The sequence below is a fragment of the Cervus elaphus genome, chromosome 3 (genome assembly GCF_910594005.1).
Source record: "Cervus elaphus chromosome 3, mCerEla1.1, whole genome shotgun sequence".
Lineage (NCBI taxonomy): Eukaryota > Metazoa > Chordata > Mammalia > Artiodactyla > Cervidae > Cervus > Cervus elaphus.
Window position 1 is genome coordinate 2,585,766 of NC_057817.1, and position 20,225 is coordinate 2,605,990.

General features: G+C 39.9%; 1 protein-coding gene across 2 annotated transcripts in view; it reads right to left on the reverse strand.

Moving 5' to 3' along the window:
• The window catches only part of TSPAN8 (tetraspanin 8), a 278,796-nt gene that overhangs the window by 56,112 nt on the left and 202,459 nt on the right, over positions 1 to 20,225 (reverse strand). Inside the window, exon 1 of one of the 2 annotated variants that reach the window (XM_043879414.1) lies at positions 13,737 to 13,808. The exons of the other annotated variant lie outside the window; for it this stretch is intronic. The gene's annotated coding sequence lies outside the window, so the exon portion shown is untranslated. Of the gene's footprint in view, positions 1 to 13,736; positions 13,809 to 20,225 lie in introns of those variants that run through there. 2 annotated transcript variants of the gene reach the window in all.

Here is a 20,225-nt window from a genome sequence, read left to right on the forward strand (position 1 = left end):
TTTCATCAGCTTTTAAGTTCTTCAACTTAAACATAAACATATAGTTGAGGATCCTCAAACAACTAAAGAAAGCCACTAATATGAAAGGAAGAAAACAAAACAAGCAGCAAATAAATCAGCTGTGCAAGGAGGTGAAAACCTGAAAACACTAATGTTTGCATGTCAGAGAAGCAAGACGTGTTACCCTGGAACATGAACAGAAATGCTGCAGATAAGGGAAGCAATCAAAAAATGAGAAAAAAAAACTCTTGGAAAAATAGAAACATGTTTGCAGAAATGAACAAAGGGAAATCTTAGAAAAGGAAAAACTAAGAAAAATGAAGAAATCTCCTAATAAGTAGATCAAAAGATAACAATAAAATATATTGGACAGTCAACAAGAGAAGTTCAACATTCAAATAATAGAAGTTTCAGAAAGAATGAATAAAGAAAATGGAGGAAAGAAAATCATCAAATAAATTCAAGAACATATCCTACATTGAAAGCATCCACAGAGTGTCCGCCCAAAATACAACAGATAAAATATTCCATGTCAAGACATATCCTGAGAAATTTCAGGACACTGTTCACAAATATATTCCTTAAAAAGTAGCTGTAGAGGAAAATAAAATGAAAATATAAGCAGGGAAGATGAAGAGGGCATAGAGGAGGATGCTGAGCTCACTTCCCCTGAAAATATATAAAAAATAGGACCATATGAGGAGCAATTCTCACTGAACACAATCTAGAGACTGGCATAAACTCTTCTACAACCAAGGCTGGAAGGAAAGATCCAAATAGAGTCTGATGGGAAGCATGGAGAAGTGACTTAGTCAGGACCCACACACTTAACAGGGGATACGGAAGAGGAGAGAAGTATTAGGGTCTCAGATATCCTTCCTTGTGAGTGAGGAGTTTGAGTCACTTTTTCAGTTCAGTTCAGTTGGTCAGTCGTGTCTGACCTTGCGACCCCATAGACTGCAGCACGCCAGGCCTCCCTGTCCATTATCAGCTCCCAGAGTTTACTCAAACTCATGTCCACTGAGTCGGTGATGCCATCCAACTGTCTCATCCTCGGTCGACCCCTTCTCCTCCCGCCTTCAAACCTTTCCCAGCATCAGGGTCTTTTCCAGAGTTAGTTCTTTGCAGCAGGTGGCCAAAGTATTGGAGTTTCAGCTTTAGTATTAGTCCTTCCAATGAATATTCAGAATTGATTTCCTTTAGGATGGACTGGTTGGATTTCCTTACTGTCCAAGGGACTCTCAAGAGTCTTCTCCAACACCTCAGTTCAAAAGCATCAATTCTTTGGCACTCAACTTTCTTTATAGTCCAACTCACATCCATACATGGCTTTGGAAAAACAATAGCCTTGACTAGGCAGACCTTTGTTGGCAAAGTCATGTCTCTGCTTTTTAATATGCTGTCTAGGTTGGTCATAACTTTGCTTCCAAGGAGTAAGAGTCTTTTAATTTCATGACTGCAATCATCATCTGCAGTGATTTTGGAGCCCCCCAAAATAAAGTCTGTCACTGTTTCGATTGTTTCCCCATCTATTTGCCATGAAGTAATGGGACTGGATGCCATGATCTTAGTTTTATGAATGTTGAGTTTTCAGCCAGTTTTTGCACACTCCTTTCCCATTCATCAAAAGGCTCTTCAGTTCTTCTTTGTTCTCTGCCATAAGGGTGGTGTCATCTGCATATCTGAAGCTATTGATATTTCTCCCAGCAATCTTGATTCCAGTTGGTGCTTCATCCAGCCCAGCACTTCTCATGATGTTCTCTGCATATAAGTTAAATAAGCAGGGTGACAATATACAGTCTTGATGAATTCCTTTGCTGATTTGGAACCAGCCTGTTGCTCCATGTCCAGTTCTGTTGCTTCTTGACCTGCATACAGATTTCTCAGGAGGCAGGTCAGGTGGTCTGGTATTCCCATTTCTTTAAGAATTTTCCACAGTTTGTTGTGATCCACACAGTCAAAGGCTTTGGCATAGTCAATAAAGCAGAAATAGACGTTTTTCTGGAACTCTCTTGCTTTTTCGATGATCTAGCAGATGTAAATTTGATCTCTGGTTCCTCTGTCTTTTCTAAATCTAGCTTGAACATCTGGAAGCTTTCAGTTCACATACTGTTGAAGTCTGGCTTGGAGAATTTTGAGCATTACTTTGCTAGCGTGTGAGATGAGTGAAATTGTGTGATAGTTAGAGCATTTTTTGGCATTGCCTTTATTTGGGATTGGAATGAAAACTGATCTTTTCCAGTCCTGTGGACACTGCTGAGTTTTCCAATTTTGCTGGCATATTGAGTGTAGCACTTTAACAGCATCATCTTTCAAGATTTGAAATAGCTTAGCTGGAATTCCATCACCTCCACTAGCTTTGTTCCTGGTGATGCTTCCTAAGGCCCACCTGACTTCAGGCTCCAGGATGTCTGGCTCTAGATGAGTGATCACACCACCACGGTTATCTGGGTCATTAAAATCTTTTTTGTATGGTTCTTCTGTGTATTCTTGCCACCTCTTCTTATTATCTTCTGCTTCTGTTAGGTCCATACCATTTCTGTCCTTTATTGTGCCCATCTTTGCATGAAATGTTCCCTTGGTATCTCTAATTTTCTTGAATAGATCTCTAGCCTTTCCCATTTTATTGCTTTCCTCTATTTCTTTACATTGATCACCAAGGAAGGCTTTCTTATCTCTCCTTGCTATTCTTTGAAACTCTGTATTCAAATGGGTATATCTTTCCTTTTCTCCTTTGCCTTTCACTTCTCTTCTTTTCAGAGCTATTTGTAAGGCCTCCTCAGACAACCATTTTTCCTTTTTGCATTTCTTTTTCTTGGCAATGGTCTTGATCCCTGCCTCCTGTACAATTTCATGTACCTCACTGCATAGTTCTTCAGGCGCTCTGTCTAACAGATCTAATCCCTTGAATCTATTTGTCACTTCCACTGTATAATCATAAGGGATTTGATTTAGGTCATACCTGAATGGTCTAGTGGTTTTCCCTACTTTCTTCAATTTAAGTCTGAATTTGGCATTAAGTAGTTCATGATCTGAGCCACAGTCAGCTTCCGGTCTTGTTTTTGCTAACTGTATAGAGCTTCCCTATCTTTGCCTGTAAAGAATATAATCAATCTGATTTCAATATTGACCATCTGGTGATGTCCATGTATAGAGTCTTCTCTTGTGTTGTTGGAAGAGGGTGTTTGCTATGACCAGTGCGTTCTCTTGGCAAAACTCTAGTAGCCTTTGCCCTGCTTCATTCTGTACTCCAAGGCCAAATTTGCCTATTACTCCAGGTATTTCTTGACTTCCTACTTTTGCATTCCAGTTCCCTATAATGAAAAAAACATCTTTTTTGGGTGTTAGTTCTAGAAGGTCTTGTAGGTCTTCATAGAACCGTTCAACTTCAGCTTCTTCAGCATTACTGGTCTGGGCATAGACTTGTATTACCATGATATTGAATGGTTGCTCCAGAAATGAACAGAGATCATCCTGTCGTTTTTGAGATTGCATCCAAGTACTGCATTTCAGACTCTTTTGTTGACCATGATGGGTACTCCATTTCTTCTAAGGGATTCCTGCCCACAATAGTAGATATAATGGTCATCTGAGTTAAATTCACCCATTCCAGTCCATCTTAGTTTGCTGATTCCTAAAATGTCGATGTTCACTCTTGCCATCTCCTGTTTGACCACTTCCAATTTGCCTTGATTCACGGACCTAACATTCCAGGCCTATGCAATATTGCTCTTTACAGCATCAGACTTTACTTCCATCACCAGTCACATCCACAACTGGGTGTTGTTTTTGCTTTGGCTCCATCTCTTCATTCTTTCTGGAGTCATTTCTCCACTGATCTCCAGTAGCATACTGGGCACCTACCAACCTGGGGAGTTCATCTTTCAGCGTCCTATCTTTTTGCCTTTTCATACTGTTCATGGGTTTCTCAGGGCAAGAATACTGAAGTGGTTTGCTCTTCCCTTCTCCAGTGAACCACATTTTGCCAGAACTCTCCACCATGACCCATCTGTCTTGGGTGGCTCTACATGGCATGGCTCACAGTTTCATTGAGTTAGACAAGGCTGTGGTCCATGTGATCAGATTGGCTAGTTTTCTGTGATTGTGGTTTTCAGTCTCTCTGCCCTCTGATGGAGAAGGATAAGGGGCTTAAGGAAGCTTCCTGATGGGAGAGACTGAGAGGAAACTGGGTCTTCATCTGATGGGTGGGGCCATGCTCAGTAAATCTTTAATCCAATTTTCTGTTGATGGATGGGGCTGTGCTCTCCCTGTTTTTCACATGAGGCCAAATTATGGTGGAGGTAATGAAGATAATAGTGATCTCTTGCAAAAGGTCCCAGGCAGACACTGCTACACTCCATACCCCCAAGCCTGCAGCAGGCGACTGCTGACCCATGCCTCCACCAGAGACTCCTGGACACTCATGGGAAAGTCTGGGTCAGTCTCTTGTGGGGTCACTGCTCCTTTCTCCTGGGCCCTGGTGCACATAAGATTCTATTTGTGCCTTCCAAGAGTCTGTTTCCCCAGTCCTATGTAAGTTCTGGCAGCTCTATGGTGAGGTTAATGGTGACCTCCTCCAAGAGGGTCTATGCCACACCCAGGTCTGCTGCACCCAGAGCCCCTGCCCCTGTGGCAGTCCACTGCTGACCCGTACCTCCTCAGGAGACACCCAAAAACAGTTCTGTCTCAGTCTGTGTGGGGGTCTCTGGGTCCTGGTGCACACAAGGTTTGTTTGAGCCCTCTGAGCATCTCTGGTGGGTATAGGGTTTGATTCTAAGTGTGATTTTGCCCCTCCTACCATCTTGTTAGGGATTCTCCTTTGCCCTTGGATGTGAGGTATCTTCTCAAAGTCACTCCAGCACCACGAAGCCACTTATTAGGTACCCAATTTAAAAATGGGCAAAAGACCTGAATTGGCATTTTTTGGAAGAAGGCATACAGATGGCCTATAATTACATGAAAATATACACAACATTGCTAATCATCAGGGAAACGCAAATCAAAACAATGAGATATCAGCTTTCACCTGTCAAGACGGCTATTTTCAAAAAGACCACAAATAACAAACGTTAGCAAAAAGGTAGGGAAAAGGGAACCCTGTTACCCATGATGGGAATTTAAACTGGTGTAGTCCCTGTTAAAAACAGTATGGAAGCACCTCAAAAAACTAAAAATAGAACCAGCAAAAATATGATCCAGCAACTCCACTCTTGAGTGTATCTGGAAAAAAAAAAAACACTAATTCAAAAAGGTTATTTGCACCCCGATGTTCAAAGAAGCATTATTTACAACATCCAATATATGGAGGCAACCTAAATGTCCAATCAACAGAAGAGTGGATAAAGAAAATGTGAGATATACACACATATACACATATGCATTATATACATATAAAATGTATATAATGGAATATTATTCAGCTGTAAAAAAAAAAGAAAGAGAGAGAGAGAATGACATATTGCCATTTACAACAACATAGATGGACCTGGAGCATATTATACTCTGTAAAAATAACACAGACAAATTCTATATGTTTTGACATGTATGTGGAACCTAAAAAAATTTTTTTAAATAAATACAGTATAACAAAACAGATGCACAGTTACAGAGAAGGGAGAAGGAAGTAGGGAGGGTCATATAGGAATAGGGGATTAAGAGGTACAAACCACTGTGTATAAAATGAATGAGATACAAGGATGCACTATACAGCATAGGGAGGATAGCCAATATTTAATAATAACTTTAAATGGAGTATAATCTATAAAAATAATGAACATAGACGCAAAAATCCTTAACAAAATTCTAGCAAACAGAATCCAACATCATATTAAAAAGATCATACATCATGACCAAGTGGGCTTTATCCCAGGAATGCAAGGATTCTTTAATATCTGCAAATCAATCAATGTAATACACCACATTAACAAATTGAAAGATAAAAACCATATGATTATCTCAATAGATGCAGAAAAAGCCTTTGACAAAATTCAACATCCATTTATGATAAAAAAAAAAAACCCTCCAGAAAGCAGGAATAGAAGGAACATACCTCAACATAATAAAAGCTATATATGACAAACCCACAGCAAACATTATCCTCAATGGTGAAAAATTGAAAGCATTTCCCCTAAAGTCAGGAACAAGACAAGGGTGCCCACTCTCACCACTACTATTCAACATAGTTTTGGAAGTGTTGACCACAGCAATCAGAGCAGAAAAAGAAATAAAAGGAATCCAGATAGGAAAAGAAGAAGTAAAACTCTCACTGTTTGCAGAAGACATGATCCTCTACATAGAAAACCCTAAAGACTCTACCAGAAAATTACTAGAGCTAATCAATGAATATAGTAAAGTTACAGGATATAAAATCAACACACAGAAAGCCCTTGCATTCCTATACACTAACAATGAGAAAACAGAAAGAGAAATTAAGGAAACACTACCATTCACCATTGCAACAAAAAGAATAAGATACTCAGGAGTATATCTACCTAAAAAAACAAAAGACCTATAAATAGAAAACTATAAAACACTGATGAAAGAAATCAAAGAGGACACAAATAGATGGAGAAATATTCTGTGTTATGACCCACCTCCCAGAATATTGGAAATAAAAGCAAAAATAAACAAATGGGACCTAATGAAACTTAAAAGCTTTTGCACAACAAAGGAAACTATAAGCAAGGTGAAAAGACAACCTTCAGAATGGGAGAAAATAATAGCAAATGAAGCAACAGACAAAGGATTAATCTCAAAAATATACAAGCAACTCCTGAAGCTCAATTCCAGAAAAATAAATGACCCAATCAAAAAATGGGCCAAAGATCTAAACAGACATTTCTGTAAAGAAGACATACAGATGGCTAACAAACACATGAAAAGATGCTCAACATCACTCATTATCAGAGAAATGCAAATCAAAACCACAATGAGGTACCATTACACACCAGTCAGGATGGCTGCTATCCAAAAGTCTACAAGCAATAAATGCTGGAGAGGGTGTGGAGAAAAGGGAACCCTCTTACCCTGTTGGTGGGAATGCAAACTAGTACAGCCGCTATGGAAAACAGTGTGGAGATTTCTTAAAAAACTGGAAATAGAACTGCCACATGACCCAGCAATCCCACTCCTGGGCATACACACTGAGGAACCAGATCTGAAAGAGACACGTGCACCCCAATGTTCATCACAGCACTGTTTATAGTAGCCAGGACATGGAAGCAACCTAGATGCCCATCAGCAGATGAATGGATAAGGAAGCTGTGGTACATATACACCATGGAATATTACTCAGCCATTAAAAAGAATTCATTTGAATCAGTTCTAATGAGATGGATGAAACTGGAGCCCATTATACAGAGTGAAGTAAGCCAGAAAGATAAATACCAATACAGTATACTAACGCATATATATAGAATTTTTAAAAATGGTAATGATAACCCTATATGCAGGACAGAAAAAGAGACATAGATGTATAGAACAGACTTTTGGACTCTGTGGGAGAAGGCGAGGGTGGGATGATCTGAGAGAATAGCATTGAAACATGTATATTATCAAGTGTGAAACAGATCGCCAGTCCAGGTTGGATGCATGAGACAAGTGCTCGGGCCTGGTGCACTGGGAAGATCCAGAGGGATGGGGTGGGGAGGGTGGTGGGAGGGGGGATCAGGAAGGGGAAAACATGTAAATCCATGGCTGATTCATGTCAATGTTTGACAAAAACCACCACAATATTGTAATTAGCCTCCAACTAATAAAAATAAATGGAAAAAAATTTTTAATCTATAATAATTTTAAAACACTATGTCATACACTTGAAACTAATATTGTAAATCAACTATTATTTAATAAAAGTAAATAAATGAACAAAATTAAGTCACAAAAATTCAAGGATTAGAATATCTTTGGATTTCTTAGCAACACAAAAACAATAGCAGAATGGTTTCAAAATTCTAATAGAAAGTGACTTCTGATTCAGCATTCTATATAGAGACATACTACCAACCAAGTGTAATGAAAGACTGCAGAGATTCTTAGACATTCAAGAAACCAAAATATTTACACACATCCTCTATGTACCCTTTCTCCAGAAGTTACTATTCTACCAAGAAGAGGGTATAGAAACAGGAAATCCACCTCAAGGGTTAGGCAGAGGAAATCGTAAGTGATGAGCTAAGATGACAAAAGGACAGGCGTGTCACAACCAGTCAAAACTGGAGCAGGTCAGAAGTTCCAGTAAAGAAGTCTGCAAAAGGTGAAACTGACAAAATACCTGGTGTGTTTTGAGGGATTAAATCAGTTCATAGAAAAACTAAGCAAATGAAGACAAGAGAAATTAACTCCAGGGAACATTTTAAAAAGTGTGCAGGAAAGGACATCTAATCATGTGAGTCCCCTGTGAATGACATTTAAAAGTCATAGCCATGTGACACCAAAATTGGTCTTTAACTATATAGGAAAGGGAGTTCTTGGGAGTACATGTGTGAAGGACAGAGTTAGCAATAGAAGAAACCTCATTTTTTATAGAAGTGGTCAATAGATAGAGCCTACAATGTAAAAATCAAGGAGTAGTATGCTGCATAAAGATATTAAGAGTAAAAAACAAAAGAAATAAAAGTGTATTGCCTATGGTCTGCCAGAGAGGCAAAGTCTGGGGTTTTGTTATAAGCTTTGGAAAACTGACCCCTTAAGCTGAAATTTTAATCAAATTTTACATTTTGGTAAAAATGTAAATTAAATTTTTTAAAAAGTGAATGGGAAAAAAAAAAAGTGAATGGGAGTTGAGGACATTGAGATAATTACACATGAGTTTTGGATGAACTCAATGGGGGAAGAAAAAGTAAGATGGGTAGGTAGGTAAAGAAAGACATGAGAAGTTTTTTAAAAATATGGAGAAGTGAGACTTCCCTGGCTGTCCAGTGGTTAAAACTTTGTCTTCCAATGCAAGGGGTGTGGGTTAGATCTCCAATCAGGGAACTATGATCCCACATGCTTCAGGGCCAAAAAAAAAAAAAAAACCTAAAACATAAGACAGAAGCAATATTGTAGCAAACTCAATAAAGACTTTAAAATGGCCCACATTAAAAAAAAAAAACTTTTATTTAAAAAAAAATAAGGAAATTCTTGAGCATTTACATGAGTCGCAATGTCAGAGTCAGAAAATGCAAAGAAGTCACAAGTATAAATGAGAGAGGAAACTGTAAGGGAACAGGGTCCTCCCCTTGATGGAGTAGGGAGAAATGACTTGGAAAGCACAACTTTGCACAGAAGAGGGGACACGTCTTCTGAAATTTGAGGAGGGGTGGGAAAGTGTGTGTGGTTAGACAAAAATGAAGTGATCTTGGGAGGGAAAAGCAGGAAGAATACAACTTTCAATGAACTGTGAGATTTGAATTTTCACTAGACATTTGAGATACTCTTTCTAGTATCCAAAATCAGTCTCCACTACCTTTGTTTTTATGTTGTGAGGTCAATGCACTTGGTGATCCCTGACCTTTTTAAGTCACTCATGCAACAGTGCATGTGGGATTGCATTCATGTATACACACACAGGGCTTCCCTGGTGGCTCAGAGGGTAAAGCATCTGCCTACAACGCAGGAGACCCGGGTTCAATCCCTGGGTTGGGAAGACCCCCTGGAGAAGGAAATGGCAACCCACTCCAGTATTCTTGCCTGGAGAATCCCATGGACGGAGGAGCCTGGTGGGCTACATTAGTCCATGGGGTCGCAAAGAGTCGGACCTGACTGAGCAACTTCACTTCATACACACACACACACATACCTCTTTTACTTACTGATAGGCACCAGCTTCCCAAGAAACTATGCTGATACCATAGCAAAGAAGGTTTTGGAATTTTCTTGTAACTGAAAGAAATCTATTCCTGTTGGCTTCTCTTAAGGATACAGCAGCAGTGGTACCTTGTGGCAGCTACCAGCTTAACTCTACATTTAATTTAGGTATGGCAATTCAACAACAGGTTCATCAAGTTACATTTCCCCTTGCATCTCTAGAGACATGTTAATCGATCATGCCAACAACGGTGTCAGTGTCCTGTAAGATCACAGCTTCCAAATGATAAATCGTAACGCGGGAGCAAAAAGTAATCAATTGTCTCCATCCTATTTGATGGTGTTAAATTTTCAATTTCAGCTTTCTCACATTTATGTGCCTTGTAAAATTCCTGGTTGCACTTCAAACACAAATAACTATCATTAATGAAGAATTTATAATGAGTCAAACACTGTTTATCTACTCATGTCAGCATTTTACATTCATTAACTTATGTTATTCTCCTTACAGCCACCCTAGAGCAGAAGTAGAATATGTACTGGCCTCACTTTAAGAAATGGGAAGTGCCTGAGCCAGGATTCAAACCCGGGCTTGTCTCCCTCCAGAGTCCTAAAACAGCAGGTACTGTGCCTCTCTTGCTCCCAGCATGCCGGGACAGCAGAGGGAATTTCAGGCTCAAACCTGGGCACTGGTCCACCAGAGATGGCCATTTCTCTTTGCTTCACAGCATATTTAATGCAAGCCTTTAATAGAGTTGACATCTGCTACAAAGCTCATATAAATCCTCCCTCCTATTACAAACATTCTTCCTGAATTCTTTAGGGCTTGGAGATGACTCATGTGTATTTGTGTGTGTGTATGTGTATACATGTATGCCCATATGCCAGAAACTCTATGTTACTTTTTCAAATTTAGCAATAACATTATGAATTATAGAAGTTGGTGCAAAAGTAACTGCAGTTTTTGCATTGTTGAAATTTGCTGTTTGATACTGGAATACATTCTTAAATAAATGTGGTTATGTTATACATCACTTTAATGTGCATTTCTGACTTTTTTTTTTTTTTTTGCTAATGACTTGTTGCTTTTTTATATTTATTTAAGACTATGAAAATGATGTTAGACAAAAAGCAAATCTGAGCAGTTTTCTTACTTGAGTTCAAAATGGATTGTAAAGCACTGGAGACAACTCACAACATCAACAATACCTTTGGCCCAGGAACCACTAACAAACGTACAGCACAGTGGTGGTTCTAGAAGTTTTGCAAGGGAGACAAGAACCTTGAAGATGAGGAGCACAGTGGCTAGTCATCGGAATTTGACAACAACGAATTGAGAGCCATCACTGACACTGATCCTCTTACAACTACACGAGAAATTGCCGGAGCCAACACCGACCACTCTATGGTCGTTTGGCATTTGAAGCAAATTGGAAAGGTGAAAAGCTCAATAAGTGGGTGCCCTGTGAGCTGGCATCCAGTTGTCATCTGGAAGTGTCATCTTCTCTTATTCTACCCGAAAACAAGGAACCGATTCTCAATCAGATTGTGCTATGCGACAAAAAGTGGATTTTATACGACAACCAGTAACAACCAGCTCAGTGGTTGGATGGAGAAGAAGCTCCAAATCACTTCTCAAAGCCAAACTTGCACCCAAAAAAAGGTCACGGTCACTGTTTGGTGGTCTGCGGCCCGTCTGATCCACTACAACTTTCTGAATCCTGGTGAAAGCAATACATCTGAGAAACAGGCTCAGCAAATCAAGATGCACCAAAAACTGCAATGCCTGCAGCCGGCATTGGTCAACAGAATGGGCCTAATTCTTCTCTGTGACAATGCCCACACAGTCAGTGCTTCAAAGGTTGAACAAACTGGGCTACAAAGTTTTGCCTCATCTGCCACATTCACCTGATCTCTCACCAACTGACTACCACTTCTTCAAGCATCTCAACAACTTTTTGCAGGGAAAATGCTTCCACAACTGCCAGGATGCACAAAGTGCTTTCTAAGAGTTCATCAAATCCTGAAGCATGATTTTTACCCTACAGGAATAAACAAACTTATTTCTCATTTGGCAAAAGTATGTTGACTGAAATGGTTTCTATTTTGATTAATAAAGATGTGTTTGAGCCTAGTTATAATGATTTAAATTTTATAATGATTTAAATTTCAGGGTCCAAAACCACAATTGCTTTTGTACTAACAACTCAATTTGTGATTATCCATGGTGCTATGTTTTATGGGGGAAAAACTGGGATTCAAAATGGCCAAGTGATGTCTTGCTTAAACAACTTAGAACTGCTGAGCCTAAGAGTTTGGGAGAAATACAAAAGCTGGGAATACAACAGAATGTAGAGCTGTATTCCTCTTATCTGTTGCTATTATGCAAATGGCCCAAAGGTGATGAAGAGATGTAAATATTTCTCATTAATTTTGTTAAAGACCCTTGATGGCATTGATTTAGGAAATTATATATGTATACTATTAAATGGAGACACAAAGTGAATCCTTAATGCAGGAAATGATGGGTTATACTCAGCTCATTATTTTTTTATGATAGAGGAACAGAATGAGGATGCTCATTGAACATAAATTTAAGATCATACAAAAATTACTCCTTCATAAGTCTCATGTTTCCCAGCACAAGGCTCAACAGTCCCTTGGATGCTGCAAACAACTGTGCTTGGTCCTTTTAAAAGACAAATGATTTCCCTGAACAACTTCATTTCTTTCCTGATAAAGCAAGAGTTTCTCTGCTTGGCAATATTCAAAGGACAGCCTGTTCTCACCAAGAACCAGGAAACAATGCTCTGTTTTCTATGGAAAACTGGCCTCACAAAATTATCCTGACCTTGAGATTTTTTGAAGTAGAATCAATGTGAAAGCTGTCCTTGGGCACCTCCTTTCCCAAAACAAAAGTTTCATGGGAAATTTCCACTACCTGAACTGTTTAATCATGGTTTCTACTTTCCTCAAATCTTATCTGTTGAAAGAGCCCTTATTTATTTCAGTTGGAGCAGACAGAGGACTGGTATACATGAAGTCACTGTAATAACTCACATGCTCAGGAGTTAGAAAAGGAGAATTCACTTCTTTTTAAAAATCACATAAAACTATATTTTCCTCCTATGGCTATCTGGCTGTTTACTCCAAATCTAAATACACTAAGGACATCAAAAAATAGAGTATGTTTGTGCATGCTATATGCACCATCTTCAGAAAGCTCTGCCTACTTTAACAGACATTTTTTTTTTCCACAAGGAAGATTCTAGAAGCTATACAAGCCTATCTTGTTAGAAAATAAAAAATAAATTTGCACACTGATGCCAGCTAAACCCAGAATCAACTTTAAAATTAAAAATAGTTCCACACTCAATTATGCAAAACATCCCAAATATGAGGCTGTCACACCCAAGGGAAACCCTCAAACTTAAAAATCTCATCACTTGTGTGACTTTCAGAGATTTATACTCTTCTCTCATTTCAGACTACATCATATGTTACAGTTTGATCAAAGCAGTTTGTTTCATTTAAAATATCTTCAAGTAGCTTAGCGAGAACAGCTGCAATGCAGGTCCCTCCTCTCACAGGAATACTACTGAGTGATCCTTTCTGTTTTGTCTTCAGACTAGACTTGATTAACCAGATTTCTGGTAAGTCTGCCCAGACATCTGTCTCCATGTTCAAAGTTAATTGTTGTTTGTCCCAGGTGAGTATAAGAGTGGATAAACAACATTAGTGTACTTTTTATAGGGAGAACAAACAAGTTTTAACAGTTAGAAAGGAAGGGAGGAAAGACAGGAGGGAAGTAAGAAGAGAAGGGAAGAGAGAGGGAGAGGGAAGGAGGGGAGGAGGGAGAACTTTTTCTAAGAGATTTCCCTGGTTGCTTTTTATGGCATAACTAATCAGCATACTTAGCTGTATTATCATTAGCATTAATCAGTTACCCTGGGACAGGAGTCAGTGTAGAGACAGGAAGCTTCCATTTGCTCTGCGGGCTTCAGTATATGAAATATAGTGATGCTATCTTACATACATTATCTATTGTGACATCATTTGGCCAATGAGCCCACACTCTTCAAGTTGGAACCTGTAAAGTGCCACCATGAGCCCTCCTCCTGAGCAACCCCGCCCTGTTCCAACCCACCCCAACCCACCCCACCCAGTTCCACCATTATTTGAATAACCTTACTCCACTATGGTTGTTTCAAATTGGTTACAATTCAACAATTTTCTGCAAAAAACCAAGACATATGGACAAAAGTAAAAGAACAAACTAAAACATTTTAGCTGTTAAGATGAACATAAATATACTATGCCTCCCTGGTAGCTCAGTCTATAAAGAATCTGCCTGCTATGCAGGAGACCCAGATTCCATCCCTGGGTCAGTAAGATGCCCTAGAGAGGGAAATGGCAAACCTTTCCGGTACCCTTGCCTGGAGAATTCCTTCTGTCCTTGGGGTCTTTGCGACCCCAAGGAGTCGGGCATGACTGTGCTATTTACACTTTTACTCTAATAAACTAATCAGATGTTTGTTCATACATTACACATAGAATCACCATCAATAAAGCAGAACTGCCAAGACTGAATCCTGAAAATTAAAGGAAAGGTTGACATTAAATTTACACACATTTCGGGTGTGTAGCATTAATCTTTTAATTCTTTTTAGTTTCACACATCTGGTCCTCTTTGTTTTCCTGTGAATTTCTGTATATAAAATAATACAGGCTAAGGTCAGAAGCTTGACACTGTTCCTTTGTCTAGGATGCAGCTTTGCACATGTGCTTCTTTACTGGGGCAACATATCCCGAAAAGTGGGGCTTCCCTGATGGCTCAGTGGTAAAGAAGCCGCCTGCCAATGCAGGAGATACAGGTTCGATCCCTGGGTCAGGAAGATCCCCTGGAGAAGGAAATGGCAACCCACTCCAGTATTCTTGCCTGGGAAATCCCACGGACAGAGGAGTCTAACAGGCTACAGTCCACGGGGTCACAAAAGAGTCCGACGGGACTTAGCGACTAAACAACAATTTAGAAGAATAGAGACTCATCATCTCCAGGAAGAACGGTTGAGTTATAAAAACTAGTGGTGCAGAAAGTACAGTGTCAAAATCCACTAACTCTAACTCATTGCCACAACCATGGGTAGCAGAGTCTATTTACACGGCAGCCGTTATCACAGGTGTGTCATTGCACAGCAGGGCATCCTGAGTGTCTCAGACAGTAGAAAATCTGCCTGCACTGTACACACACACCCTATATTTTAAGAGGGTCATGTCTCTGGGGAAACAAAAATCTCTGTAGAGCAGAAGTGTATGCATCTGTGGTTCACTGATTGGGGTGACAATCTCAGGGCATAGATGCCTTCAGTGTTAGATCTAAGCTTCATCCAGGGACAGTCTCATCTCAAGTAAAAGAGGATTCCCCCAAGAATCTTTTAATTACCCACAAATGAAGAAAGTAGATAGATTAGACCTAATTTAATTATCTAAATGCCTGTATATTGCTTTTCCAGGGAAATGAGTAAAAAGAAGAACCCCGGGCTGAAAACTATAAACACATTCTTCACAATATTGTACATATGGCAGTCCCATTCATGGGTAGCAGCGTAATGCAATGAGGTGTCAGATTCTGGGTTTCTAGACCTGGTTTTCCCATTTAGTAGCTATATGCTGTTAGAATGGTTGTCTAAATTCTCTGGGCCTTCATTTGTTTGTATTTTCCAAATGGATAGGAACTGTGTGTTCATCTTGCTTTGTCCTGTAATCATAATGATTTTTAAACTCAGTCACTGAAATGTATACCGAAAGGAGAAATTACATTGTAAGACTGTTATAGCTCCTGCTATTTCTGTTTCATTATTCCCAGGCAAGCCACTGAGAACATACCACTATTACCAGGTAACCTAGATGGCTCAACAAGCTATCTTGTCCAATATTAATATCCACTGATGCAATTAATCAAGGTAGCAGAACTTCCAGAGAAAACAGATGCCTACAAGGGAAAAATGGCATGGGTCTGCCTAACAGTGATTTCCAGGCAGCTCTCCTGGTGGATGCCAAATGAGTGACTAAATTGGGATTCAGCAAACTTTCCCTGTGGAAGGTCAGATAATAAATATTTTAAGCTTTGCAGGCCTTTGTCAAAGTTACACAACTCTGCCATTATTGTATAAAAGCAGTCGTAAACAATAGGTACATGAAGAGTGTGGCTCTGTTCCAATGAAACTTTATGGTCACTGATATTTAAATTTCATAATTTTCACATATCACAAAATATTCTTCTTTTCTTTTTTTCCCCTCAAATGTTTAAAAATGTAAAAGTCACTCTTAGCTCTTTGGTGTACAAAAACAAGCATTCCCCAGTATTTGGCTCAACAGCCTTAGTTTGCTGATCTCTAGATGAATGTTAGGAAATCATGGAGGCTTTTCCGCTAGCTCTGTTGAGATGTCTGTCTGGGTTACACTGTGTGGTTATTCATTGTTCTCAGCACTGATTCCCCTGGAAGGGACGGTGGCAAGGGATAATGCGCCAAGTGAATACACTGAGAGAAACCAAACCAAACATCTCACACGTGGCACCAAGACAAAGGTGAGCAGTGAATACAAGTCCGAAGCCAGGTGGTGGGTGCTCTGATCTCTGACCCTGCCTTCACCACGGAATCACTATGAGACTAAAGGGAAGATAATAGTGGGCATCACACACAATGCCACATTGATGTCTGCACATGAAACACAGCATTCTCCCCTCTAACAGAGCTTATCTAGTACCTCAATCACCTGCTCCTGAACTGGTGCGCAGGTCTTGGAGGCCCCCTGCCCATTAGAGACAGGAAAGTTCTGTATAATACCATGAACACTCAGTCTTACCTCTAACTCCCTTTGGAAATTGCAAATACTTCTCAAAAAAAAAAAATCAGTAAGTCACCAATGTTTGTGCTGATCAGATTATTTTACTCAGGGCTTAGAGCAAACATAAACAAGTGGTAGAGGCCTGGGGTGAACAGACATTCAAGGAGAAGAAAAATGTCAACAAGAAGAAGGAAGCACCCAAACTTCATCAGTTTCATACTTCAGACTAAGTGGATTCTTGTAACTAAGTAAATTCATAGCATTTACTGAGCTCTTCCTCAATTCAATTTGGAAACCAGAACCTTTACCTTCATGATGCTTACAAACACAGAAATATGATTGAGCATTATCCCTGTGCTAATAATAGCCAATTTTAAAATAAAAGGTCAGTTGGACTCTAGTAAGAAAGTCAAATTTAGTTGGGAATTTCAGAAGTATCCATTTACATTCAAAATAGCCTATATTCAAATCTGCAGTATAGTGATACACTGAGTTGACTGCCTACCAGATCCTTTGCTTATATTTTTTTCTCACGTTTGTAACCAGAATATATTGGTTGTTCAACACTAATGTAATGGTTGTGATGGTCAATCAACCATGTTCAAGAAAAATACATAAAATGAGCAGTCCCAATTTAAGTTTGGCAAGAGATCCTACCATTTGCTTCACTAATATTTTGTGGTAGGAACAAAGCTCAAGAAATCCTCTGTGTAACACTCAGCTCATTAAAATATACATTAATTATGCCACTAACAGTGGCATATACAGCCATTACAGCCATTATAATGGCCACATACAGTCATTAATATATTGCCACTAACAGTGTTGGAAAGGCAGATTGATTGGAAATGTCTAAAAAATAGGGGGTAACATCAGGGATGAAGTAAACTCTAGAGTCAGATGGGTCCAGATCTGAGTTCTAGTTCAGCCATCTACTAGCAGTGTGACCTCACAAAGTGATGTCCACTTCCCAAGATTCAATGTTCTCATCTGTAAGACATGAGTAGGAATTCGTCCCTATAGGTTGTTGTGAGAATTCCATGACATGCTGTCTAGAAGAGGGTTCAGGAAAGCATCAGGCACAAAGCAGGCTTCCAATCAGTGTCAACCTCTCTGAAGAGATCAGACTGTGTTGGTCAAGTCCTGTAAAGTCAGAATCCAGGGCACAGTCATTGGCTTCCTGGTAAACTCAGATTATACAACAAACCCCTGCTCCCAGACACTGAGAAACCTGGATTCACTTTCCTGCTTCAAGTGGGAACAGATTTAGGGGATTTTTTCTGGTAACTGAGGACCTAGCAATGACTGTGCAGATCTGAATCCTGTCACTTGTTGTAACTTTGCAAATTTTTTAACCCCGTCTATACCTCAGTCATGCATGTACAGTCTCTCAGTCATATCCTACTCTTTGTGACCTCCTGAACTGTAGTCCACCAGGGTCCTCTGTTCATGGAATTTTCCAGGCAAGAATACTGGAGTGGGTTGCCATTTCCTCCTCCAGGGGATTTGACACAGGGATCAAACCCTCATCTCCTGCAGGTCCTGCATGCGGCAGGCGGATTCCTTACTCCTGAGCCACCTGGGAATTCCTTCTATGCCTCAGTATAATGTCTTTAAAATTAGAATAATAGTAACACCTAATTCTTATGCTATTAGTATTATTGTGTAGAGATACACACACAGAGGAGCCTGCAACGGCTACAGTCCATGAGTAGCATAAGAGCCAGACATGACTTAGTGGCTAAACAACAACACACACATATGTATATACACAAAAACACACACGTAACACTAATTCTGTGTAAGTTTAGTAACAGTAATTCTATATAAGCTTGTAAGTATTAGCTTTATAATTAACACTGACATTCTGGACATTAGAGATAAGTATATGTAGAAAAAATACTGAAGCTAAAAGATTGAGAAGATACAGGGAGTCAGCTAAATGCACAAAGAGGGCAAGCTTTATTTATTTACAAAACCATTTTTGAGTACCGTAAGGTACTAGGCACTGTCCTTTTTTGCTATCCTCCTTCTAAAGGTGAGGGGAGACTTCACCTGCAAGATATACTTTCAAAATTATTTGCTTGTTTAAAAAAAATTTATACTTTATTTATTTAATGATTGATGGCTTTTTGGCTGCACTGGGTTTTCCTTTCTGCATGGGCTTTCCTCTATGAGAAGATACAGGGAGTCAGCTGAATGCACAAAGAGAGCAAGCTTTGTTTATTTACAAAACCATTTTTGAGTACCGTAAGGTACTAGGCACTGTCCTTTTTTGCTATCCTCCTTCTAAAGGTGAGGAGAGACTTCACCTGCAAGATATACTTTCAAAATTATTTGCTTGTTTAAAAAAAATTTATACTTTATTTATTTAATGATTGATGGCTTTTTGGCTGCACTGGGTCTTCCTTTCTGCGTGGGCTTTCCTCTAGTTTCCCCGCGTGCAGGCTACTCTCCAGTTGAGGTGCACAGGCTTCTCCCTGCGGTGGCTTTTCTTGCAGTGGAGCGTGGACTTTAGGGTGCTAGGGCTTCAGTGGTTTCAGCACAGGGGCTCAGCAGTTGCAGTTTTCAGGCTGCGGAGCGCAGGGTCAGCAGTTGTGGCGCAAGGGCTTCGTTGCTCCACAGTATGTGGGATCTTCCCGGATCAGGGGTTGAACCCCGTGTTTCCTACACTGGCAGGCAGACTCTTCACCACTGAGTCACCAGGGAAGCCTTGTTTTAAAATTTTAAACAAATCTCTTTGTAAAGGTATGCTACAGCCATTTGCTTCTTTCTCTGAAAATCTGAAGAGAGAGAAAAACAATTCAATCCAAGCGGGTTTTTTCCATAGTTCTGATCCCCTTATAAATTTGTTCCTTTGGTTAGTTCTGCAGGAGCCCTCTCACCTCTCATCGTGGATTCTGAGAGAAGGTTGCATGATCCTTGCTGTGTCATAGGAGACGCAGCCTATTAAAGGAAACCTTGCTCTTAGAAGCTGCACTTAAATGTACCTTCTATAAATGTTGTACTTAAGGCAAGAGGTAGCTCTGAGCCAAAAAGAAACTGAGACAGTTCCCCAATCCTAACTTATGATCATAGACTCCTAATGCTGGGAGGATAAATTCCAGCTGCTATGAAGTAACAGCAGCAGACTAAGTCTTTAAAGAAGCTGTCACTTGGGTTATTGTTTTTCAAGGATGGGGAGAGATGGAAATGAGGGCCTTTACAGTATGTGTGACCCAAATCAATACTCAAGACTTAAAATATCTCTTTTTTGACTAACAGTGACTAATAAAAAGTGAAATGTGAAAACAAATGCTCTGGGGTCAGGATGCGTATTGGTTTCCCAAATGTGGAACCCTCTGGTGTTGGGCAGCTTGGGATGTGATGCCCTGAGACTACCAGAGCCACCCTCCATGGCCCCTGACAGAGGACTCTGTGCCCTCCTCTGCCCCGGGGCAGCAGCCAGGGCTGAGGTTCCAGATCTGCTGTATCAGATGCTTGCTTTCTGATGATCTGTACACCTCTTCCCAGAGTGCCAGGCCTTCCTTCACCACAGCACCCTGCCCAACACCATCTCCTCCCCCAGGCTGAAGATAGTGTTCCTG